Source organism: Hyla sarda, assembly GCF_029499605.1.
Source record: "Hyla sarda isolate aHylSar1 chromosome 2 unlocalized genomic scaffold, aHylSar1.hap1 SUPER_2_unloc_7, whole genome shotgun sequence".
NCBI lineage: Eukaryota > Metazoa > Chordata > Amphibia > Anura > Hylidae > Hyla > Hyla sarda.
In genome coordinates, this window is record NW_026607614.1 from 501,887 (window position 1) to 529,507 (window position 27,621).

The window sequence follows — 27,621 nt, forward strand, 5'->3', positions numbered from 1 at the left end:
GTGGTCATCTATGGGGTGGTCATCTATAGGGTGGTCATCTATGGGGTGGTCATCTATATGGTGGTCATCTATGGGGTGGTCATCTATATGGTGGTCATCTATAGGGTGGTCATCTATGGGGTGGTCATCTATATGGTGGTCATCTATGGGGTGGTCATCTATAGGGTGGTCATCTATGGGGTGGTCATCTATGGGGTGGTCATCTATATGGTGGTCATCTATGGGGTGGTTATCTATATGGTGGTCATCTATATGGTGGTCATCTATGGGGTGGTTATCTATATGGTGGTCATCTATGGGGTGGTCATCTATGGGGTGGTCATCTATATGGTGGTCATCTATGGGGTGGTTATCTATATGGTGGTCATCTATATGGTGGTCATCTATGGGGTGGTTATCTATATGGTGGTTATCTATATGGTGGTCATCTATATGGTGGTCATCTACGGGGTGGTCATCTATGGGGTGGTCATCTATAGGGTGGTCATCTATATATAGGGTGGTCATCTATGGGGTGATCATCTATGGGGTGGTCATCTATATGGTGGTCATCTATGGGGTGGTCATCTATATGGTGGTCATCTATGGGGTGGTCATTTATGGGGTGGTCATCTATATGGTGGTCATCTATGGGGTGGTCATCTATATGGTGGTCATCTATGGGGTGGTCATCTATGGGGTGGTCATCTATATGGTGGTCATCTATGGGGTGGTCATCTATATGGTGGTCATCTATGGGGTGATCATCTATATGGTGGTCATCTATAGGGTGGTCATCTATGGGGTGGTCATCTATATGGTGGTCATCTATGGGGTGGTCATCTATGGGGTGGTCATCTATAGGGTGGTCATCTATGGGGTGGTCATCTATGGGGTGGTCATCTATGGGGTGGTCATCTATATGGTGGTCATCTATGGGTTGGTTATCTATATGGTGGTCATCTATATGGTGGTCATCTATGGGGTGGTCATCTATAGGGTGGTCATCTATGGGGTGGTCATCTATATGGTGGTCATCTATGGGGTGGTTATCTATATGGTGGTCATCTATATGGTAGTCATCTATATGGTGGTCATCTATGGGGTGGTTATCTATGGGGTGGTTATCTATATGGTGGTCATCTATGGGGTGGTTATCTATATGGTGGTCATCTATGGGGTGGTCATCTATATGGTGGTCATCTATGGGGTGGTCATCTATATGGTGGTCATCTATGGGGTGGTTATCTATATGGTGGTCATCTATGGGGTGGTCATCTATGAGGTGGTCATCTATGGGGTGGTCATCTATATGGTGGTCATCTATGGGGTGGTTATCTTTATGGTGGTCATCTATATGGTGGTCATCTATGGGGTGGTTATCTATATGGTGGTCATCTATGGGGTGGTCATCTATGGGGTGGTCATCTATGGGGTGGTCATCTATATGGTGGTCATCTATGGGGTGGTTATCTATATGGTGGTCATCTATATGGTGGTCATTCATGCACATACCCCACTCTGTAGGACTGGTTATTATCAAACAGAGAAGATTTTTTGTACGATTTTTGTTCTCCTCACAAGTGAATAGGAAAGAAATTCGAGAGAAGATTCTAAATGTCCATGAACCCAACAAACAGGTTCTGGAACATCACCTGAGGAAACCTAAAAAGCGTTCTGACCGTATTGTCACCATTATCCCCCGAGGATGGAACAGCAAAGATCACTAAGCCAAGTGCTGACATAAAACATCCGTAATTCTCTGTATTATATCTGTCATCTTATTAACAATATACAGTCCCCTCAGGCTATCTCATCTATCTCATATCTATCTATCTCCTATCTATCTATCTATCTATCTATCTCATATCTATCTATCTCCTATCTATCTATCTATCTCATATATATCTATCATCTATCTCATATCTATCTATCATCTATCTCCTATCTATCTATCCATCTCATATCTATCTATCTATCTATCTCATATCTATCTATCTCCAATTTATCTATCTATCTATCTCTCTATCTCATATCTATCTATCTATCTATCTATCTCATATCTATCTATCTATCTATCTCATATCTATCTATCTATCTATCTATCTCATATCTATCTATCTCCAATTTATCTATCTATCTATCTCTCTATCTCATATCTATCTATCTATCTATCTCATATCTATCTATCTATCTATCTATCTCATATCTATCTATCTCCAATTTATCTATCTATCTATCTCTCTATCTCATATCTATCTATCTCATTATCTATCTATCTATCTATCTATCTATCTCTCATGTCTATCTATCTATCTCATATCTATCTATCTATCTCATATCTAACTATCTATCTCTCATATCTATCTATCTATCTACCTAACTCATATCTATCTATCTTCTATCTATCTATCTCATATCTATTTATCTATCTCATATCTATCTCATATCTATCTATCTATCTATCTCTATCTATCTATCTATCTCATATCTATCTATCTCATATCTATTTATCTATCTATCTCATATCTATCTATCCATCTATCTATCTCATATCTATCTATCTCATATCTATTTATCTATCTATCTCATATCCATCTCATATCTATCTATCTATCTCATATCTATCTATATCATATCTATCTACCTATCTATGGAATTAACCTCATTTTTTTATCTCTATTTATCTCTTATCTATTTATCTATCTCATATCTATCTATCTATCATCTATCTATCTATCTATCTATCTATCATCTATCTATCTATCTATCTATCTATCTTTCTCATATCTATCTATCTATTGCATATCTATCTCATATCTATCTATCTCATATCTATCTACCTATCTATGGAATTAACCTCATTTTTTTCACCACATGATCTGGAGTCCAATACCTGGGACCGGGTTTTTTTTTTTATCTGCCTGCACCCACCTGCCTCTTCATTATTCTAGGAGTGCTGCTCCATCACATCTTTGTATCTATCTATCTATCTATCTATCTATCTATCTCATATCTATCTATCTCATATCTATCTATCTCATATCTATCTATCTATATATCTCATATCTATCTATTTATCTATCTCATATCTATCTATCTATCTCATATCTATCTATCTATCTATCTCATATCTATCTATCTATCTATCTATCTATCTATCTATCTATCTATCTATCTATCACCTATCTATCTATCTATCTATCTATCTATCGCATATCTATCTATCTCATATCTATCTATCTCATATCTATCTATCTATATATCTCATATCTATCTATCTATCTCATATCTATCTATCTATCTCATATCCATCTATCTATCTCATATCTATCTATCTATCTATCTATCTCATATCTATCTATCTATCTCATATCTATCTATCTTTCTATCTCCTATCTATCTCATATCCATCTATCATCTATCTATCTATCTATCTATCTATCTGTCTCATATCTATCTATCTATCTATCTATCTATCTCATATCTATCTATCTATCTCATATCCATCTATCTATCTTTCTATCTCCTATCTATCTCATATCTATCTATCTATCTATCTATCTATCATCTATCTATCTCATATCTGTCTATCTATCTATCTCATATCTATCATCTATCTATCTCATATCTATCTATCTTTCTCATATCTATCTATCTATCTATCTATCTCATATCTATCTATTTATCTATCTATCTCATATCTATCATCTATCTATCACATATCTATCTATCTCATATCTATCTATCTATCTATCTATCTATCTCATATCTATCATCTATCTATCTCATATCTATCATCTATCTATCCCATATCTATCTATCTATCTATCTCATATCTATCTATCTATCTATCTATCTATCTCATATCTATCACTTATCTATCTCATATCTATCTCACATCTATCATCTATCTATCTCATATCTATCTATCTATCTATCTATCTATCTATCTATCTATCTCATATCTATCTATCTATCTCATATCTATCATCTATCTATCCCATATCTATCTATCTATCTATCTATCTATCTCATATCTATCTATCTATCTCATATCTATCTATCTCCTATCTATCTATCTATCTCATATCTATCATCTATCTATCTCATATCTATCTATCTATCTATCTCATATCTATCTCATATCTATTTATCTATCTATCTATCTATCTCATATCTATCTATCTATCTCATATCTATCTATCTCATATCTATCTATCTATCTATCTATCTGTCTGTCTGTCTGTCTGTCTGTCTGTCTGTCTGTCTATCTATCTATCTATCTATCTCATATCTATCTATCTATCTCATATCTATCTATCTATCTATCTCATATCTATCTATCTATCTATCTATCTCATATCTATCTATCTATCTGTCTCATATCTATCTATCTATCTATCTATCTCATATCTATCATCTATCTATCTCATATCTATCTCATATCTATCTATCTATCTCATATCTATCTATCTATCTATCTCATATCTATCTATCTATCTCATATCTATCTATCTATCTATCTATCTCATATCTATCTATCTATCTATCTATCTATCTATCTATCTATCTCATATCTATCTTCAGGTCAGACCCACCTTGCTGACCCCCCTATCCCCCCCGGCCTGGGTCCATATATGTTGTCTTATAGATATTATTCTAGAATTCCTCTCATTTAGGGACCTAGAGTCCCGCTAGCTGGGACAGCGGGGCCTTTATCATTGTAGGTGAAGAATATTTCCCGTCTTTGTGCGGCTGATGTGCAGGAGCACCGGATTATTAAATGGGCGCAGGGAATCTGATACATTTTGTGAAATATTTCCTCTTCACATTCACCTACAGTCTGGGCTGGTGAAGTTTAGAGACTTTTTGGTGGTTTTGCACCTTTTTATAAATAGTTGATAAATTCATTACCACTGCATAAGACAAACCTTAAAGGGGTTATCCAGGACTAGAAAATCCCTGATAATATAATTCAAAAACAGCTCCCCGTCTGTCTCCAGGTTGTGTGCGGTATTACAGCTTGGCTCCTTTTACTCCAATAGAACTGGGCAGCAGAACCGCTCCCAACCTTATTAAAGGAATGAACTCTGTTTATCTGTTCCTGGATGACCCCTTTATCCGCTGGTCTGTACACACTAAAAAGTGTAAACCATGGCGCACAAATGAACCTGAGGTGCAGCGCTGCGCCAAATGTGAGACAAATCTACACACAAACAGCTCAAAAGACAATGATAAACGCTCCCACATCTTATCTCTCCCCATGTCCTACCTTCATGTCCTCCTCACATGACCTCGGGCCTGGTATTACAGCTCCTCAGGTCTCCGCTAGTATTTATACCTTAGTAACAGTCGCTGCGCCTCCCATCACTCACCTGCGTCTCTTCTACAGTTATGTTGCTTGGGGACTTTGGGGACCTGGAGGGTTTAGTGTACGTCACTGATTGCTGACTACACACCTTCTGGATTGTCTAACCTTACAGACATATTCTAAAGAACATCCTCCCAAGTATTGGCCAAGCCCTGTGCTATTAGGGAAACCAGTTCACATTCACCAGTTTGAAGCCTCCTTGTGCCATGATCTGGAAGCCTCCCTATACCATGATCTAGAAGCCTCCCTATACCATGATCTAGAAGCCACCCTATACCATGATCTAGAAGCCTCCCTATACCATCATCTGGAAGCCTCCCTATACCATGATCTAGAAGCCTCCCTATACCATGATCTAGAAGCCTCCCTATACCATCATCTAGAAGCCTCTCTATACCATGATCTGGAAGCCTCCCTATACCATGATCTAGAAGCCTCCCTATACCATCATCTGGAAGCCTCCCTATACCATGATCTGGAAGCCTCCCTATACCATGATCTAGAAGCCTCCCTGTACCATGATCTAGAAGCCTCCCTATACCATCATCTGGAAGCCTCCCTATACCATGATCTAGAAGCCTCCCTATACCATGATCTAGAAGCCTCCCTATACCATGATCTAGAAGCCTCCCTATACCATCATCTAGAAGCCTCTCTATACCATGATCTTGAAGCCTCCCTATACCATGATCTAGAAGCCTCCCTATACCATGATCTGGAAGCCTCCCTATACCATCATCTGGAAGCCTCCCTATACCATGATCTAGAAGCCTCTCTATACCATGATCTAGAAGCCTCCCTATACCATGATCTGGAAGCCTCCCTATACCATCATCTGGAAGCCTCCCTATACCATAATCTAGAAGCCACCCTATACCATCATCTGGAAGCCTCCCTATACCATGATCTAGAAGCCTCCCTATACCATCATCTAGAAGCCACCCTATACCATGATCTAGAAGCCTCCCTATACCATCATCTGGAAGCCATCCTATACCATGATCTAGAAGCCTCCCTATACCATCATCTGGAAGCCTCCCTATACCATGATCTAGAAGCCTCCCTATACCATGATCTCGAAGCCTCCCTATACCATGATCTAGAAGCCTCCCTATACCATGATCTAGAAGCCTCCCTATACCATGCTCTGGAAGCCTCCCTATACCATCATCTAGAAGCCTCCCTATACAATCATCTAGAAGCCTCCCTATACCATCATCTGGAAGCCTCCCTATACCATGATCTAGAAGCCTCCCTATACCATCATCTGGAAGCCTCCCTATACTATGATCTAGAAGCCTCCCTATACCATGATCTAGAAGCCTCTCTATACCATGATCTGGAAGCCTCCCTATACCATCATCTAGAAGCCTCCCGATACCATGATCTGGAAGCCTCCGTATACCATGATCTAGAAGCCTCCCTATACCATGATCTAGAAGCCTCCCTATACCATGATCTAGAAGCCTCCCGATACCATCATCTGGAAGCCTCCCTATACCATGATCTAGAAGCCTCCCTATACCATGATCTGGAAGCCTCCCTATACCATGATCTAGAAGCCTCCCTATACCATGATCTGGAAGCCTCCCTATACCATGATCTAGAAGCCTCCCTATACCATGATTTAGAAGCCTCCCTGTGCCATGATCAAGAAGCCTCCCTATACCATGATCTAGAAGCCTCCCTAAACCATGATCTGGAAGCCTCCCTATACCATGATCTAGAAGCCTCCCTATACCATGATCTGGAAGCCTCCCTATACCATGATCTAGAAGCCTCCCTATACCATGATCTAGAAGCCTCCCTATACCATCATCTGGAAGCCTCCCTATACCATGATCTAGAAGCCTCCCTATACCATGATCTGGAAGCCTCCCTATACCATGATCTAGAAGCCTCCCTATACCATGATCTGGAAGCCTCCCTATACCATGATCTAGAAGCCTCCCTATACCATGATTTAGAAGCCTCCCTGTGCCATGATCAAGAAGCCTCCCTATACCATGATCTAGAAGCCTCCCTAAACCATGATCTGGAAGCCTCCCTATAACATGATCTGGAAGCCTCCCTATACCATGATCTGGAAGCCTCCCTGTGCCATGATCTGGAAGCCTCCCTATACCATGATCTGGAAGCCTCCCTATACCATGATCTTGAAGCCTCCCTAAACCATGATCTGGAAGCCTCCCTATACCATGATCTTGAAGCCTCCCTAAACCATGATCTGGAAGCCTCCCTATAACATGATCTGGAAGCCTCCCTATACCATGATCTGGAAGCCTCCCTGTGCCATGATCTGGAAGCCTCCCTATACCATGATCTGGAAACCTCCCTATACCATGATCTAGAAGCCTCCCTAAACCATGATCTGGAAGCCTCCCTATGCCATGATCTTGAAGCCTCCCTATACCATGATCTTGAAGCCTCCCTATACCATGATCAGGAAGCCTCCCTATACCATGATCTTGAAGCCTCCCTATACCATGATCTGGAAGCCTCCCTGTACCATGATCTGGAAGCCTCCCTATACCATGATCAGGAAGCCTCCCTGTACCATGATCTTGAAGCCTCCCTATACCATGATCTGGAAGCCTCCCTATACCATGATCTAGAAGCCTCCCTATACCATGATCTTGAAGCCTCCCTATACCATCATCTGGAAGCCTCCCTATGCCATGATCTGGAAGCCTCCCTATGCCATGATCTGGAAGCCTCCCTATACCATGATCTGGAAGCCTCCCTATACCATGATCTTGAAGCCTCCCTGTACCATGATCTAGAAGCCTCCCTGTACCATGATCTAGAAGCCTCCCTATACCATCACCTGGAAGCCTCCCTATACCATGATCTGGAAGCCTCCCTATACCATGATCTGGAAGCCTCCCTATACCATGATCTAGAAGCCTCCCTATACCATGATCAGGAAGCCTCACTGTGCCATGATCTGGAAGCCTCCCTATACCATGATCAGGAAGCCTCCCTATACCATGATCTTGAAGCCTCCCTATACCATGATCTGGAAGCCTCCCTGTACCATGATCTGGAAGCCTCCCTATACCATGATCAGGAAGCCTCCCTGTACCATGATCTTGAAGCCTCCCTATACCATGATCTTGAAGCCTCCCTAAACCATGATCTGGAAGCCTCTCTATACCATGATCTGGAAGCCTCCCTAAACCATGATCTGGAAGCCTCCCTATAACATGATCTGGAAGCCTCCCTATACCATGATCTGGAAGCCTCCCTGTGCCATGATCTGGAAGCCTCCCTATACCATGATCTGGAAGCCTCCCTATACCATGATCTAGAAGCCTCCCTAAACCATGATCTGGAAGCCTCCCTATGCCATGATCTTGAAGCCTCCCTATACCATGATCTTGAAGCCTCCCTATACCATGATCAGGAAGCCTCCCTATACCATGATCTTGAAGCCTCCCTATACCATGATCTGGAAGCCTCCCTGTACCATGATCAGGAAGCCTCCCTGTACCATGATCTTGAAGCCTCCCTATACCATGATCTGGAAGCCTCCCTATACCATGATCTAGAAGCCTCCCTATACCATGATCTTGAAGCCTCCCTATACCATCATCTGGAAGCCTCCCTATGCCATGATCTGGAAGCCTCCCTATGCCATGATCTGGAAGCCTCCCTATACCATGATCTGGAAGCCTCCCTATACCATGATCTTGAAGCCTCCCTGTACCATGATCTAGAAGCCTCCCTGTACCATGATCTAGAAGCCTCCCTATACCATCATCTGGAAGCCTCCCTATACCATCATCTGGAAGCCTCCCTATACCATGATCTGGAAGCCTCCCTATACCATGATCTAGAAGCCTCCCTATACCATGATCAGGAAGCCTCACTGTGCCATGATCTGGAAGCCTCCCTATACCATGATCAGGAAGCCTCCCTATACCATGATCTTGAAGCCTCCCTATACCATGATCTGGAAGCCTCCCTGTACCATGATCTGGAAGCCTCCCTATACCATGACCAGGAAGCCTCCCTGTACCATGATCTTGAAGCCTCCCTATACCATGATCTTGAAGCCTCCCTATACCATGATCTGGAAGCCTCTCTATACCATGATCAGGAAGCCTCCCTATACCATGATCTAGAAGCCTCCCTATACCATGATCTAGAAGCCTCCCTATACCATCATCTTGAAGCCTCCCTATACCATGATCTGGAAGCCTCCCTATACCATGATCTTGAAGTCTTGATTTGATCTTGATTTGACCAAATCCCACATTACAAGACTGAATACGCCATTACTGAGTACATAACAAGACTGTCTAGGTTATACATTTCTGACCACTAGGCAATCCTGACTAGAACATTTTCTTTTTCGGCACAAGTTTAACCCCTTAAGGACCTAGGGCGTATGGATATGCCCTGGCTTTCTGGTACTTAAGGACCCAGGACGTATCCATACGCCCATGGGAATTTCTGTCCCCGCCGCTCACCGGGCGGGTACCGGACCGGGGTGCCTGCTGATATCAATCAGCAGGCACCCCGAGAAAATGCCCAGGGGGGGTCATCAGACCCCCCATGTCGGTGATCGGTGCAAATCGCAAGTGAATTCACACTTGCGATTTGCGCCGATTCAGGTCTATGGTGACCCGATGACCCGGAATAGAAGGGGGATCGCGGGTGTCCATGACACCCACGATCCCCCTGAAGCGATAGGAGTGAGGTGGCAGGGGTTCCACGCCTCCTATCCCTGGTATTGGTCATCAAGACGCGACCACCAATAGCAGATTGGGGGCGGTGGGCTTTACTTTCGGTTTCCCCATCCTGCTCACCCACAATAGGCGGGACAGAACGGGGAAATGACAGAAGACCGGCGCCGAAGTCCACTCACCCATCGGCGACAGCAGCGGGCGACGATCGACGGAAGAAGAGGACGGCGACGCAGCTCCATGGATCCTACCGAAGCCGGTGAGTTGCTTAGCAACATCTGGAGGGCTACAGTCTGAGACCACTATAGAGTGGTCTATAAACTGTAGCCCTCCAGATGTTGCAATACTACAACTCCCAGCATGCCCAGAGAGCTGTTTAGGCATGCTGGGATTTGCAGTTTTGCAACAGCTGGAGAGCTGCAGTTTGAGACCACTGCACAGTGATCTCTATACTGTCGCTCTCCAGATCTTGCAAAACTACAACTCCCAGCATGCCCACATAGCAGTTTGCTGTCTGGGGATGCTGGGATTTGCAGTTTTGCAACTTCTGGAGGGGCACAGTTTGGAGATCACTGTGCACTGGTCTCTAAACTGTAGCCCTCCAGATGTTGCAAAACTGCAAATCCCAGCATGCCCAAACAGCAAACAGCTGTCTCAGCATGTTGGGAGTTGTAGTTGTGTACCTCCAGCTGTTGCATAACTACATCTCCCAGCATGCCTTTCGGCGATCAGTACATGCTGGGAGTTGTAGTTTTGCAACACCTGGAGGCACACTGGTTGGAAAATACTGAGTTAGGTAACTGAAGGTTTTCCAACCAGTGTGCCTCCAGCTTTTGCAACAGTACAACTCCCAGCATGCACTGTCTGTCAGTAAATGCTGGGAGTTGAAGTTTTGAAACAGCTGGAGGTTCCCCCCCCCCCCCATGTGAACGTACAGGGTACATTCACACATGGAGGTTTACAGTAAGTTTTCTGCTTCAAGTTTTGCCGCAGCACAAACTCCTAGCGGTGAACTCACCGTAACCCGCCAGTGCGAATGTACCCTAAAAACACTACACTACACTAACACATAATAAAGAGTAAAACACTACATATACACCCCCTTACACTGCCCCCCCCCCCCCCCCAATAAAAATGAAAAAGGTATCGTACGGCAGTGTTTCCAAAACGGAGCCTCCAGCTGTTACAAATCACCAACTCCCAGCATTTCCCGACAGCCACTGACTGTCCAGGCATGCTGGGAGTTTAGCAACAGCTGGAGGCCCCCTGTTTGGGAATCACTGGCGTAGAATACCCCTATGTCCACCCCTATGCAATCCCTATGAAGTCCTCAAATGTGCATGGCGCACGCTCACTTCCGAGCCTTGTCGTATTTCAAGGAAACAGTTTAGGGCCACAAATGGGGTATTTCCGTACTCGGGAGAAATTGCACTACAAATTTGGGGGGCTTTTTTCCTTTTACCCCTTATGAAAATGAAAAGTTTTTATTTTTTAAACTAACATGCTGGTGTTACCCCATACTTTTTATTTTCACAAGCGGCAAAAGGAAAAAAAGACCCCCAAAATTTGTAACGCAATTTCTCCTGAGTACGGAAATACCCCATATGTGGGCGTAAAATGCTCTGCGGACGCACTACAAGGCTCAGGAGTGAGAGTGCACCATGTACATTTGAGGCCTAAATTGGTGATTTGCACAGGGGTGGCTGATTTTACAGCGGTTCTGATATAAACGCAAAAAAATAAATACCCACATGTGACCCCATTTTGGAAACGACACCCCTCACAGAATGTAACAAGAGGTATAGTGAGCCTTAACACCCCACAGGTGTTTGACAAAATAGTTGGATGGGAAAATGAGAAAAAAAATGTTTAGCTAAAATGCTGGTTGTCACGGCCCGCACCGTGTCCCGGTGCCCTGCGCGGGGCCGTCTGCGCCTCCTCTCCCGCTCCTGTGTGCCCGTGCCCCGGCATTCTCCTCCCCGCCACTTACCTTCCTCCTCTGTCACTCCCGCTGGGCAGCATCCTCGTCCCGCTCGCACGGGAGCCGCGTCCTTGCGCTTCTCTCGGCGCGTCTCCCGTGCATCCTCCTGCAGTGCTGGTGCGCGCGCGTCTCTCCCCCAGGGCGCGCGCGCGCCACTCTGTGGGATTTAAAGGGGCAGTACCCTTTCTATTTGTCACCTAGTTGCTCCCACCTTATTTAAGCATTCCACTTCCCTTGTTCCCTGCCGGATCTTTGTGCTATTGCCCTAGAGAAAGCGTACCACTACTGTTGACTACCTGTGCTACCTGACCTTTTAGCTACGTCCCCGACTTCGTACCTTAGCCGCCAGCCCTTGACCTTCTGCTACGTCCCTGACTACGCACCCAGTCTCCAGCCTCAGACCTTAGCTTTACCCAACCCACGACCTACCATCAGCCCGACAGGTTGCCCGCTCCCTACCTCCCGGTGACTCCTCTCTGTGCCAAGTACCACCTCGGCCGCCCACGTGGTCGAGTCGTACCAGCGGAAGTGACCTGGACGTCGCCTGCCGCAGCAAGTCCATCCTGCTTCGTGGCGGGCTCTGGTGAAGACCAGCGGCGTCTTAGATTCCGCTCCCTGGTGCGGCTCTCTACATCTGCCACGCGGTGCTCAGCGGATCCACCTCCAGTCTTCTCCGGTGAGTGTCACATCAAGATCCGGCCATGGATCCCGCCAAGGTGCCTCTTTCCAGCATCGCGGATCTCTCTACTGTGGTGGCTCAGCAGTCCCAGCAGTTGGCACAACAGGCTCAACAACTGAACCAATTATCCGCCATGATGGAGCAGCTTCTCACCATGCAGCAGCAGCAGCTTCAGCAGCCGCAGCCACGGCCAGAGCCTCCAGCCTCAGCTCTCGGTCCCAAGTTGCGACTCTCCCTGCCCAACAAGTTTGAGGGTGACTCCAAGGCGTGCAGGGGTTTTGTGTCCCAATGCTCCATGCATATAGAATTAATGGCAGACCAGTTCCGATCGGAACGGGCCAAGGTGGCCTTTGTCCTCAGTCTCCTTTCTGGAAGAGCTTTGGCCTGGGCCACCCCTCTTTGGGACAAAGGTGACCCTATTACATCGGACCTGCAAACCTTTTTTACCGTGTTCCGGAGCGCCCTCGAGGAACCTGCCCGAGCATCTTCTGCCGAGTCTGCCCTCTTGAACCTTTGTCAGGGAGATTCGTCAGTCGGTGATTATGCCATCCAGTTTCGCACCCTAGCGTCTGAACTGGACTGGAATGAACCGGCACTGTGTGCCACCTTCAAGAAGGGCCTGTCAAGTAGGGTCAAGGATGCCCTGGCCACTCGTGACCCCCCCCCCTCTTCTCTTCAGGATTTAATCCATTTGGCTACCCGCATCGACCTCCGTTTTGCAGAGAGGCAAGGGGAACTCCGCCAGGAGCGCCAGCAGCCAAGACCACGTCGCTTCCCTAGGCTGGCTCCGGTATTGCAACACCCACCAGAGGCCTCCTCATCTTCAGTTGTTGACGAGCCCATACAAGTGGACCGGGCCCGTCTTACCCCTCAGGAAAGAACCCGTCGCAGGGAGGAGAATCTTTGCCTCTACTGTGCCAGCCCGGAACACTTCTTGAATCATTGCCCTCTCCGTCCTCCTCGCCAGGGAAACGCTCACACCTAGGAGACGTGGGAGAGGCGACCCTAGGTGAGAGGAACTCCTCTCCCCACTTGAATATCCCAGTTCAGATCACTTCTCCCTCGGGTAATACCTTTACTGTTCCCGCTCTTGTGGACTCTGGTTCTGCCGGCAATTTTCTTTCCGCTCACCTAGTTTCTAAGTACCGCCTTCCAGTCTCTCGGCTCCCTAAACCTTTGTACATATCTTCCATCAGTGGGGAGTGCCTTAATACCGCAGTGCTTGAGGTGACTGCTCCACTCGAGATGCAGATTGGGGTGCTTCATAAGGAAAGTATCGTCTTCTACGTACTAACTCGCTGCACTTCTAATGCTCTCCTGGGTCTTCCTTGGTTGCAGCTTCACGCCCCACTCTTGGACTGGTGCTCCGGAGAGGTTACTCGTTGGGGTCCGGATTGCCAGAACCGTTGCCTGAAATCGGTTCAACCCAGATTTCCTTCTCCCAGTTCTGCCCTACCTGGCCTTCCAGTCCACTATCGAGAATTCGCCGACGTTTTTTCTGAGCAGCAAGCGGAGTGTCTACCTCCTCACCATCCCTATGACTGCCCTATCGACCTCCTGCCTGGCACCTCCCCTCCTCGGGGTAGGATTTATCCACTGTCCGCGCCCGAGACCAAGGCCATGTCGGATTACATCCGGGAGAACCTACAGAGGGGATTCATCCGAAAATCCGGCTTCTTCTTTGTGGAAAAGAAGGATGGTTCGCTACGCCCCTGTATTGATTATTGAGGGTTGAATAAGATAACTATCAAAAATCGGTATCCTCTTCCACTCATTTCCGAGCTCTTTGATCGCTTACGCAGAGCTAAGATCTTCTCTAAGTTGGATCTTCGAGGTGCCTATAACTTGATAAGGATCAGAAAGGGGGACGAATGGAAGACTGCATTTAATACCCGAGATGGACACTATGAATATCTTGTAATGCCTTTCGGCCTGTGTAACGCACCAGCAGTTTTTCAGGAATTCGTCAACGACATTTTCCGGGATCTCCTGTACTCCTGTGTTGTCTATCTCGATGACATTCTCATCTTCTCCCCCAGTTTAGAGGTTCACCGGACCCAAGTACGCCAAGTTCTTCGTCGCCTGAGAAGTAACCATCTTTATGCCAAACTCGAAAAGTGCCTCTTTGAGCAGACCAGCCTCCCATTTCTTGGTTATGTCATCTCTAGCCAAGGGCATCGCATGGACCCAAATAAATTGTCCGCTGTTCTGAACTGGCCTCAGCCTTCTGGATTAAAAGCTATTCAGCGCTTTTTAGGCTTTGCCAACTATTATCGGCAGTTCATTTCACATTACTCTACGCTAGTAGCACCCCTTGTGGCTCTGACTAAAAAGGGAGCGGACCCCAAGGCTTGGCCTCCTCCTGCCGTAGAAGCCTTCTCCCAACTCAAGTCTGCCTTTGCCTCTGCTCCGGTCTTGACACGCCCCGACCCAGACAAGTCTTTTTCCCTGGAGGTGGACGCCTCCTCCGTGGGAGCTGGAGCAATCTTAATGCAGCAATCCACCAAGGGCAAAATGTCCACCTGCGGTTTCTTCTCAAAGACCTTTTCTCCAGCAGAGAGAAATGATACCATTGGGGCAAGGAGCCCTTGGCTATTAAATTAGCTCTGGAGGAGTGGCGTCATTGGTTGGAGGGTACAGTCCTCCCAATTTCCATTTATACGGATCACAAGAATCTCCTTTACCTGCAAACCGCGCAACGGCTGAACCCCCGACAAGCCAGGTGGTCTTTGTTCTTCTCTCGTTTTAACTTCCAGATCCGCTTCCGTCCAGCTCATAAGAATATCAGAGCAGATGCTCTCTCCAGGGCCTCTGATGTAACGGGACTAGACTCACAGCCTCAGCACATCATTCCTCCTGACCGCCTCATTCCTGCAGCACCGGCTTCCCTTCTTCAGGTACCTCCTGGGAAGACCTTTGTACCTCCTCACCTAAGAACCAAGATCTTGAACTGGGGCCACTCTTCCTTCCTAGCAGGACATCCAGGGGTCCAGAACTCCATCTCCCTCATTTCCCGTCACTATTGGTGGCCCAGCCTACCCCGCGATGTCTCCGATTTTGTTCGTGCTTGTGTCATCTGTGCCCGGAATAAAACTTCTCGTCTGAGGCCTGCTGGCTTACTGCAACCGCTTCCCATTCCGGAATCTCCTTGGGACCATATAGCCATGGATTTTATCACGGACTTGCCACCGTCCTCCAATTCCACTGTAATCTGGGTTGTAGTGGACAGATTCTCTAAAATGGCTCACTTTATCCTGCTCCCCAGTCTACCATCCGCAACCCAGCTAGCAAGTTTGTTTTTCCGTCACATCTTCCGGCTCCATGGTCTCCCTCTCCATATTGTGTCTGACAGGGGGGTGCAATTTGTCTCAAAGTTCTGGCGTGCTCTGTGTAATCGCCTCAAAGTCAAGTTGGATTTCTCCTCTGCGTACCACCCTCAAACCAATGGTCAAGCGGAAAGAGTGAACCAGACCCTTGGTACCTATCTTCGTCTCTTCGTCTCTGCACGACAAGATGATTGGTCCTCTCTTCTACCCTGGGCCGAATTTTCTTATAATCATCATGACTCTGGTTCTTCCGGAAACTCCCCGTTCTTCATTGTCTATGGACACCATCCCCGCCCTCCTCTCCCACTGCCCATCTCCTCCGAGGTCCCTGCGGTTGATTCCCTGGTTCGAGATTTCCAGGCCATTTGGAAAGACACCCAACGCTCATTAACCCATGCTTCCTCCCGTATGAAACTCCAGGCTGACAAGAAGAGAAGGCCTCCACCAATTTTCCGTCCCGTTGACAAGGTGTGGCTTTCCGCCAAGCATGTTCGCCTTAAACAGCCGAGTTATAAACTAGGACCTCGTTTTCTGGGCCCATTCAAGGTTCTACGTCAAAATAACCCGGTGGCCTACAAGTTGCTCCTGCCTCGTTCTCTTCGTATCCCTAACACCTTCCATGTCTCCCTCCTCAAACCGTTGGTCTTGAATCGATTTTCCACCAAGTCTTGTACTCCATCTCCAATCTCTGGTGTCTCCGACATTTTTGAAGTGCAACAAATTCTTGCCTCCAAGCTCTCCAGAGGAAGACGGTTCTTTTTGGTTGACTGGAAGGGATTTGGTCCTGAGGGGAGGTCGTGGGAACCCGAAGAGAACATCCTGGACAAGAACTTAATCCAGAAGTTCCTGCAACTCAAAAGGAAGAGAGGGCCAAAGGGGGGGGGGGGGGTACTGTCACGGCCCGCACCGTGTCCCGGTGCCCTGCGCGGGGCCGTCTGCGCCTCCTCTCCCGCTCCTGTGTGCCCGTGCCCCGGCATTCTCCTCCCCGCCACTTACCTTCATCCTCTGTCACTCCCGCTGGGCAGCATCCTCCTCCCGCTCGCACGGGAGCCGCGTTCTTGCGCTTCTGTCGGCGCGTCTCCCGTGCATCCTCCTGCAGTGCTGGTGCGCGCACGTCTCTCCCCCAGTGCGCGCGCGCGCCACTCTGTGAGATTTAAAGGGGCAGTACCCTTTCTATTTGTCACCTAGTTGGTCCCACCTTATTTAAGCATTCCACTTCCCTTGTTCCCTGCCGGATCTTTGTGCTTTTGCCCTAGAGAAAGCGTACCACTACTGTTGACTACTTGTGCTACCTGACCTTTTAGCTACGTCGCCGACTTCGTACCTTAGCCGCCAGTCCTTGACCTTCTGCTACATCCCTGACTACGCACCCAGTCTCCAGCCTCAGACCTTAGCTTTACCCAACCCACGACCTACCATCAGCCCGACAGGTTGCCCGCTCCCTACCTCCCGGTGACTCCTCTCTGTGCCAAGTACCACCTCGGCCGCCCGCGTGGTCGAGTCGTACCAGCGGAAGCGACCTGGACGTCGCCTGCCACAGCAAGTCCATCCTGCTCTGGTGAAGACCAGCGGCGTCTTAGATTCCGCTCTCTGGTGCGGCTCTCTACATCTGCCACGCGGTGCTCAGAGGATCCACCTCCAGTCTTCTCCGGTGAGTGTAACACTGGTGTTACCCTAAATTTTTCATTTTCACAAGGGAAAATAAGAAAAAAGCCCCCCAAAATTTGTAACCCCATTTCTTCTGAGTAAGAACATACCCCATATGTGGATGTAAAGTGATCTGCGGGCGAACTACAATGCTCAGAAGAGAAGGAGTGCCATTGGGATTTTGGAGAGAAAGTTTGTCCTGAATTGAAGGCCACGTGTGTTTACAAAGCCTCCATAGTGCCAGAACAATGGACCCCCGACACATGTGACCATTTTGGAAACTACACTCCTCATGTAATGTAATAAGGGGTGCAGTGAGCATTTACGCCCCACAGGTGTCTGACAGATTTTTGGAACAGTGATCCGTGAAAATGAAAAACGTAATTTTTCATTTGCTCAGCCCACTGTTCCAAAGATCTGTCAAATGCCAGTGGGGTGTAAGTACTCACTGCACCACTTATTAAATTCTGTGAGGGGTGTAGTTTCCAAAATGGGGTCACATGTGGGGGGGTCCACTGTTCTGGCACCATGGGGGGCTTTGTAAACATGGCCTCTGACTACCATTCCAAATGAATTCTCTTTCAAAAATCTCAATGGCGCTCCTCCTCTTCTGAGCATTGTAGTGCACCAGCAGAGCCCTTGACGTCCACACATGGGGTATTTCCATACTCAGAAGAGATTGGGGTACAAATTTTGGTGGTCATTTTCTTCTATTACCCCTTGTAAAAAATGTCAAATTTGGGGAAAACACAGCATTTTAATGAAAAAAAATATTTTTTTCATTTACACATCCAAATTTCACAAAAAGTTGTGAAATACCTGTGAGGTGTTATGGCTCACTGTACCCCTTGTTACATTCCTTGAGGGGTGTAGTTTCCAAAATAGTATGCCATGTGTTTTTTTTTTGCTGTTCTGGCACCACAGGGGCTTCCTAAATGCGATATGCCCCCCAAACACCATTTCAGCAAAATTTGCTTTCCAAAAGCCTACTGTGACTCCTTCTCTTCTGAGCATTGTAGTTCGCTTGCAGAGCATTTTACGTCCTAACCAGGGGTATTTATATACTCAGAAGAGATGGGGTTACAAATTTTGGGGTGCATTTCCTCCTATTACCCTTTGTAAAAATGATAAATTTGGGGAAAAACTGCACTTTAGTGAAAAATTTTTTTTTTTTCATTTGTACATCCGATTTTAACGAATAGTCGTCAAACATCCTGTGGGGTGTTAAGGCTCACTGGACAACTTGTTACGTGCTTTGAGGGGTACAGTTTCCGAAATGGTATGCCATTTGGGGGTTTTCTGCTGTTCTGGCACCATAGGGGCTTCCTAAATGTGACATGCCCCCCAAAAACCATTTCAGCAAAATTCACTCTCCAAAATCCCCTTGTCGCTCCTTCCATTCTGAGCCTTCTACTGCGCCCGCCGAACACTTTACATCCACATATGAGGTATTTCCTTATTGAGAGAAATTGGGTTACAAATTTTGGGGGGATTTTCCATTTATTACCCCTTGTAAAAATTCAAAAACTAGGTCTACAAGAACATGCCAGTGTAAAATATGAAGATTTAGAATTTTCTCCTTCACTTTGCTGCTATTCCTGTGAAACACCTAAAGGGTTAACAAACTTACTGAATGTCATTTTGAATACTTTGAGGGGTGCAGTTTTTATAATGGGGTCATTTATGGAGTATTTTTTAATAAGAAAGCCCTTCAAATCCACTTCAAAACTGAAGTGGTCCCTGAAATATTCCGTTTTTGAAAATTTTGTGAAAAATTGGAAAATTGCTGCTGAACTTTGAAGCCTCTGATGTCTCCAAAAGTAAAAACATAAAGTAGACATATTGTATATGTGAATCAATATATAATTTATTTGGAATATCCATTTTCCTTATAAGCAGAGAGCTTCAAAGAAAAAAAAATGCAAAATGTTCAATTTTTTCATCAAATCTTGGAATTTTTCACGAAGAAATGATACAAGTATTGACAAAATTTAACCACTAACATAAAGTAGAATATATTACGAAAAAACTTTCTTGGAATCAGAATGAAAAGTAAAAGCATCAGAGTTATTAATGCTGACAGTGGTCAGATGTTCAAAAAATGGCCGGGTCCTTAAGGTATATTTGGGCTGGGTCCTTAAGGGGTTAAGCAACTTTGGTGGTTTTTGGAACTAAATTAGAGAAAACATATGCAGACTTAGGCTGGGTTCACCGCAGGCAAAAAAGTGGTCGACCGCGTTTTTGCCTACGGTCAGGAAACTGCATACGGACGAAAACGCAGCCGACCGGAGGCTGCGGTTCACTCCGGTCGGCTCATAAACATGCATTAAATACGGTCCCCGTATACGGCTGAGTGCGGGCGCCGCGATTCACCCCCACCCCCCCTCCCCCAGCCGTATACGGGAACCGTAAGTACAAAACGTGGTGTGAACCCAGCCTAAGGCTAAGTTTCTACTATTATTTTTTGGAGGGAAAAACGCAGAGAAAAACGCCAAATCTGCCGCATGATGTTTTTTCAGCCAAAAAACGCTGCAGACAGATGTTAGCTGTAAATCAATGAGAAATCGCTAAATTCTTTGTCCATTAGGCGTTTTTTCATTTTGGATTTTTTTTTTTTTTTTAGCTTTTTGGCGTTTTTTCTCTCTTTTTTGGAGTTTTTCAGCTCCTTGGTGGTTTTCCAAAGTCACAGCATGTTGAGCCACTGGCGTTTTTTAGTCAAAATCATGGCGTTTTTCTCCCTTAGAAGTCTATGGAAGTGAAAAAACGCCATTAAAAACGCCATGTATGTTTGCATTTGGCGTTTTTCTGCGAAAAAAAAGGGGTCTGTTCCCAAGAAGAGGAACAGCAGCCATTTTCTCTGGAGTCAGCCAAAAAGTTGAAAAATCCAATTTGTAAAGGCTGGAAAAACTGCCAAAGTGCCAAAAATGCAACTTCCACACAAATTATATATATTATTAGGTCACCTCCTTGTTATATATACAGTCCTGATATATTATATATATTATTAGGTCACCTCCTTGTTATATATACAGTCCTGATATATTATATATATTATTAGGTCACCCCCTTGTTATATATACAGTCCTGATATATTATATATATTATTAGGTCACCCCCTTGTTATATATACAGTCCTGATATAGTATATATATTATTAGGTCACCTCCTTGTTATATATACAGTCCTGGGTATAAATAGATCATGGAGAGATCTCTGTACTGTCCTGATATTATATATATATTTTTAGGTCACCTCCTTGTTATATATACAGTCCTGGGTATAAATAGATCATGGAGAGATCTCTGTACTGTCCTGATATATTATATATATTATTAGGTCACCTCCTTGTTATATATACAGTCCTGGGTATAAATAGATCATGGAGAGATCTCTGTACTGTCCTTATATATTATATATATTATTAGGTCACCTCCTTGTTATATATACAGTCCTGGGTATAAATAGATCATGGAGAGATCTCTGTACTGTCCTGATATATTTATACATATTATTAGATCACCTCCTTGTTATATATACAGTCCTGTGTATAAATAGATCATGGAGAGATCTCTGTACTGTCCTGATATATTATATATATTATTAGGTCACCTCCTTGTTATATATACAGTCCTGGGTATAAATAGATCATGGAGAGATCTCTGTACTGTCCTGATATTATATATATATATATTATTAGGTCACCTCCTTGTTATATATACAGTCCTGGGTATAAATAGATCATGGAGAGATCTCTGTACTGTCCTGATATATTATATATATTATTAGGTCACCTCCTTATTATAGATACAGTCCTGGGTATAAATAGATCATGGAGAGATCTCTGTACTGTCCTGATATATTATATATATTATTAGGTCACCTCCTTGCTATATATACAGTCCTGGGTATAAATAGATCATGGAGAGATCTCTGTACTGTCCTGATATATTATATATATTATTAGGTCACCTCCTTGTTATATATACAGTCCTGGGTATAAATAGATCATGGAGAGATCTCTGTACTGTCCTGATATTATATATATATATATATATATATATATATATATATATATATCTTAGGTCACCTCCTTGTTATATATACAGTCCTGTATATAAATAGATCATGGAGAGATCTCTGTACTGTCCTGATATATTATATATATTATTAGGTCTCCTCCTTGTTATATATACAGTCCTGGGTATAAATAGATCATGGAGAGATCTCTGTACTGTCCTGATATATTATATATATTATTAGGTCACCTCCTTGTTATATATACAGTCCTGTATATAAATAGATCATAGGGAGATCTCTGTACTGTCCTGATATATTATATATATATTATTAGGTCACCTCCTTGTTATATATACAGTCCTGGGTATAAATGGATCATGGAGAGATCTCTGTACTGTCCTGATATATTATATATATTATTAGGTCACCTCCTTGTTATATATACAGTCCTGGGTATAAATAGATCATGGAGAGATCTCTGTACTGTCCTTATATATTATATATATTATTAGGTCACCTCCTTGTTATATATACAGTCCTGGGTATAAATAGATCATGGAGAGATCTCTGTACTGTCCTGATATATTTATACATATTTATTAGGTCCCCCCTAATCCTTCTTTTTTCTAAACTAAATAACCCTAATTCTGATAATCCTTCTGGGTACTGTAGTCCTCCCATTCCCCGTATTACCCTGGTTGCCCGTCTATGAACTCTCTCCAGCTCCATCATATCTTTCTTGTACACTGGTGCCCAGTACTGTACACAGTATTCTATGTGTGGTCTGACCAGTACTGTACACAGTATTCTATGTGTGGTCTGATCAGTACTGTACACAGTATTCTATGTGCGGTCTGACCAGTACTGTACACAGTATTCTATGTGTGGTCTGACCAATACTGTACACAGTATTCTATGTGTGGTCTGACCAGTACTGTACACAGTATTCTATGTGTGGTCTGACCAGTACTATACACAGTATTCTATGTGTGGTCTGACCAGTACTGTACACAGTATTCTATGTGGGGTCTGACCAGTACTGTACACAGTATTCTATGTGGGGTCTGACCAGTACTGTACACAGTATTCTATGTGTGGTCTGACCAGTACTGTACACAGTATTCTATGTGTGGTCTGACCAGTACTGTACACAGTATTCTATGTGTGGTCTGACCAGTACTGTACACAGTATTCTATGTGGGGTCTGACCAGTACTGTACACAGTATTCTATGTGGGGTCTCACCAGTACTGTACACAGTATTCTATGTGTGGTCTGACCAGTACTGTACACAGTATTCTATGTGTGGTCTGACCAGTACTGTACACAGTATTCTATGTGTGGTCTGACCAGTACTGTACACAGTATTCTATGTGGGGTCTGACCAGTACTGTACACAGTATTCTATGTGTGGTCTGACCAGTACTGTACACAGTATTCTATGTGTGGTCTGACCAGTACTGTACACAGTATTGTATGTGCGGTCTGACAAGTACTGTACACAGTATTCTATGTGTGGTCTGACCAGTACTGTACACAGTATTCCATGTGTGGTCTGACCAGTATTGTACACAGTATTCTATGTGTGGTCTGACAAGTACTGTACACAGTATTCTATGTGTGGTCTGACCAGTACTGTACACAGTATTCCATGTGTGGTCTGACCAGTACTGTACACAGTATTCTATGTGCGGTCTGACCAGTACTGTACACAGTATTCTATGTGTGGTCTGACCAGTACTGTACACAGTATTCTATGTGCGGTCTGACCAGTACTGTACACAGTATTCTATGTGTGGTCTGACCAGTACTGTACACAGTATTCTATGTGTGGTCTGACCAGTACTGTACACAGTATTCTATGTGTGGTCTGACCAGTACTGTGCACAGTATTCCATGTGTGGTCTGGCCAGTACTGTACACAGTATTCTATGTGTGGTCTGACCAGTACGGTGCACAGTATTCTATGTGTGGTCTGACCAGTACTGTACACAGTATTCTATGTGTGGTCTGACCAGTACTGTACACAGTATTCTATGTGTGGTCTGACCAGTACTGTACACAGTATTCTATGTGTGGTCTGACCAGTACTGTACACAGTATTCCATGTGTGGTCTGACCAGTACTGTACACAGTATTCTATGTGCGGTCTGACCAGTACTGTACACAGTATTCCATGTGTGGTCTGACCAGTACTGTACACAGTATTCTCTGTGTGGTCTGACCAGTACTGTACACAGTATTCTATGTGTGGTCTGACCAGTACTGTACACAGTATTCTATGTGTGGTCTGACCAGTACTGTACACAGTATTCTATGTGTGGTCTGACCAGTAATGTACGCAGTATTCTATGTGTAGTCTGACCAGAACTGTACACAGTATTCTGTGTGTGGTCTGACCAGTACTGTACACAGTATTCTATGTGTGGTCTGATCAGTACTGTACACAGTATTCTATGTGTGGTCTGACCAGTATTGTACACAGTATTCTATGTGTGGTCTGACAAGTACTGTACACAGTATTCTATGTGTGATCTGACCAGTACTGTACACAGTATTCTATGTGTGGTCTGACCAGTACTGTACACAGTATTCTATGTGTGGTCTGACCAGTACTGTACACAGTATTCTATGTGTGGTCTGACCAGTACTGTACACAGTATTCTATGTGTGGTCTGACAAGTACTGTACACAGTATTCTATGTGCGGTCTGACCAGTACTGTACACAGTATTCTATGTGTGGTCTGACCAGTACTGTGCACAGTATTCTATGTGTGGTCTGACCAGTACTGTACAGAGTATTCTATGTGTGGTCTGACTAGTACTGTACACAGTATTCTATGTGTGCTCTGACCAGTACTGTACACAGTATTCTATGTGTGGTCTGACTAGTGATTTGTATAGCGGTAGAATTATTTCCTTGTCACGGGCATCTATGCTCCTATTGATGCCCCCCATGATTTTATTAGCCTTCGCAACAGCTGCCCGACACTGGTCACTAGAGCTAAATTTACTATTAACTAAGACCCCTAAGTCCTTTTCAATGTCAGTCGTCCCAAGTGTTCTCCCATTTAATACATAATCCCAGCCCGGATTGTTCCTCCCCATGTGCATTACTTTACATTTATCAGTGTTACCTCATCTGCCACTTCCCAGCCCAAACCTCAACCTATCCAGATCCATTTGTAACAGTTCACTGTCCTCTATTGTGTTATCTACTATACACAGTGCACAGTCCTCTATTGTGTTTACCGCTTTACAGAGTTTAGTCTCATCTGCAAAAATTGCTACTTTACTATTCAACCCCTCTACAAGGTCATTAATGACTATATTAAATAGCACAGGACCCAAGACTGACCCCTGTGGTCCCCACTAGTAACAGTCACCCAATCAGAATAAGTATAATTAATAACCACCCTCTGTTTCCTATCACTGAGCCAGTTACTTACCCACTTACCCACATTCTCCCCAAGTCCCATCCTTCTCATTTTATGCACCAACCTTTTAAGTGGAACCGTACCAAATGCTTTGGAAAAATCCAGATATACGACATCCAGCGATTGCCCCTGGTCCAGTCTGGAGCTCACCTCCTCATAAAAGCTGATCAGGTGACAGGACCGATCCCTCATAAAGCCATGTGATATGGGGTCATACATTAATTTTTATCAAAATATTCCAAAATATCATCTCTTAGAAAACCCTCAAACAATTTACATTCAAAAGAGGTTAAACTAACAGGTCTATAATTTCTGGCGTCACCTTTTGTTCCCTTTTTAAATATTGGCACCACATTTGCCATGTGCCAGTCCTGGGGAACAGTCCCTGTTACTATAGAATCCCTGAATATTAAAAATAGGGGTCTGTCTGTTACATTACTTAATTCCTTTAGAATTCGGGGGTGAATGCCATCTAGACCTGGTGATTTGTCTATTTTGATTTTTTGTAGGTGGCACTGTACTTCTTCCTGGGTTAGACAGGTGACCTGTACTTCTTCCTGGGTTAGACAGGTGACCTGTACTTCTTCCTGGGTTAGACAGGTGACCTGTACTTCTTCCTGGGTTAGACAGGTGACCTGTACTTCTTCCTGGGTTAGACAGGTGACCTGTACTTCTTCCTCGGTTAGACAGGTGACCTGTACTTCTTCCTGTCTTAGACAGGTGACCTGTACTTCTACCTGGGTTAGACAGGTGACCTGTACTTCTTCCTGGGATATCTCAGGTGACCTGTATCTGTTTTTTACATATTTTACATTTTCTCTATAGCTTTTTAATGCTTCCTCACTGCCGTCCTGTTTTAGTAATTTATTGCCCCCTTAAAATTTTTTGTTCATCCATATTGGTTTTCTTTTATCTCTGACCCTTTTATTCCCATAAGGTTTATACATCTTACAGTGAGAATTTAAGATATTCCTAAAAGTCTCCAATTTAATGTCAGTATTGTTCTTTTTGAGGAATTTATCATTTCCCACATCACCCACAACCCCTTATGCCCCGCCTTATCATTTATAATTTTATATTATTATCTCTGAGTTGATCGGACTTTTCCTTCCTAAAGTTCATTGTTTTTGTGGCCCCTCGAGAGATTCCCTTATTGAAGAACAAGTTATAATGTATTATATTATGGTCACTATTTCCTAGGTGTCCAAATACCTGCACATTAGTTACTCTGTCAGGTCTGTTGGTTAATATTAAGTCTAGTAGGGCGCCCCCTCTGGTCAGGTCTGATAATATTAAGTCTAGTAGGGCGCCCCCTCTGGTCAGGTCTCTTGGTTAATATTAAGTCTAGTAGGGCGCCCCCTCTGGTCAGGTCTGTTGGATAATATTAAGTCTAGTAGAGCGTCCCCTCTGTCAGGTCTGTTAATATTAAGTCTAGTAGGGCGCCCCCTCTGGTCAGGTCTGTTGGATAATATTAAGTCTAGTAGGGCGCCCCCTCTGGTCAGGTCTGTTGGTTAATATTAAGTCTAGTAGGGCGCCCCCTCTGGTCAGGTCTGTTAATATTAAGTCTAGTAGGGCGCCCCCTCTGGTCAGTTCTGTTGGTTAATATTAAGTCTAGTAGGGCGCCCCCTCTGGTCAGGTCTGTTGGTTAATATTAAGTCTAGTAGGGCGCCCCCTCTGGTCAAGTCTCTTGGTTAATATTAAGTCTAGTAGGGCGCCCCCTCTGGTCAGGTCTGTTGGTTAATATTAAGTCTAGTAGGGCGCCCCCTCTGGTCAGGTCTGTTGGTTAATATTAAGTCTAGTAGGGCGCCCCCTCTGGTCAGGTCTGTTGGTTAATATTAAGTCTAGTAGGGTGCCCCCTCTGGTCAGGTCTGTTAATATTAAGTCTAGTAGGGCGCCCCCTCTGGTCAGGTCTGTTAATATTAAGTCTAGTAGGGCGTCCCCTCTGGTCAGGTCTGTTGGATAATATTAAGTCTAGTAGGGCGCCCCCTCTGGTCAGGTCTGTTGGTTAATATTAAGTCTAGTAGGGCGCCCCCTCTGGTCAGGTCTGTTGGTTAACATTAAGTCTAGTAGGGTGCCCCCTCTGGTCAGGTCTGATAATATTAGGTCTAGTAGGGCGCCCCCTCTGGTCAGGTCTGTTGGGTAATATTAAGTCTAGTAGGGCGCCCCCTCTGGTCAGGTCTGATAATATTAGGTCTAGTAGGGCGCCCCCTCTGGTCAAGTCTGTTGGGTAATATTAAGTCTAGTAGGACGCCCCCTCTAGTTAGGTCTGTTGGTTAACATTAAGTCTAGTAGGGCGCCCCCTCTGGTCAGGTCTGATAATATTAGGTCTAGTAGGGCGCCCCCTCTGGTCAGGTCTGTTGGGTAATATTAAGTCTAGTAGGACGCCCCCTCTGGTCAGGTCTGTTGGTTAATATTAAGTCTAGTAGGGCGCCCCCTCTGGTCCCCATTATTATCTCCTCGTTCTGATGATTATTTCCTCAGTAATTGATC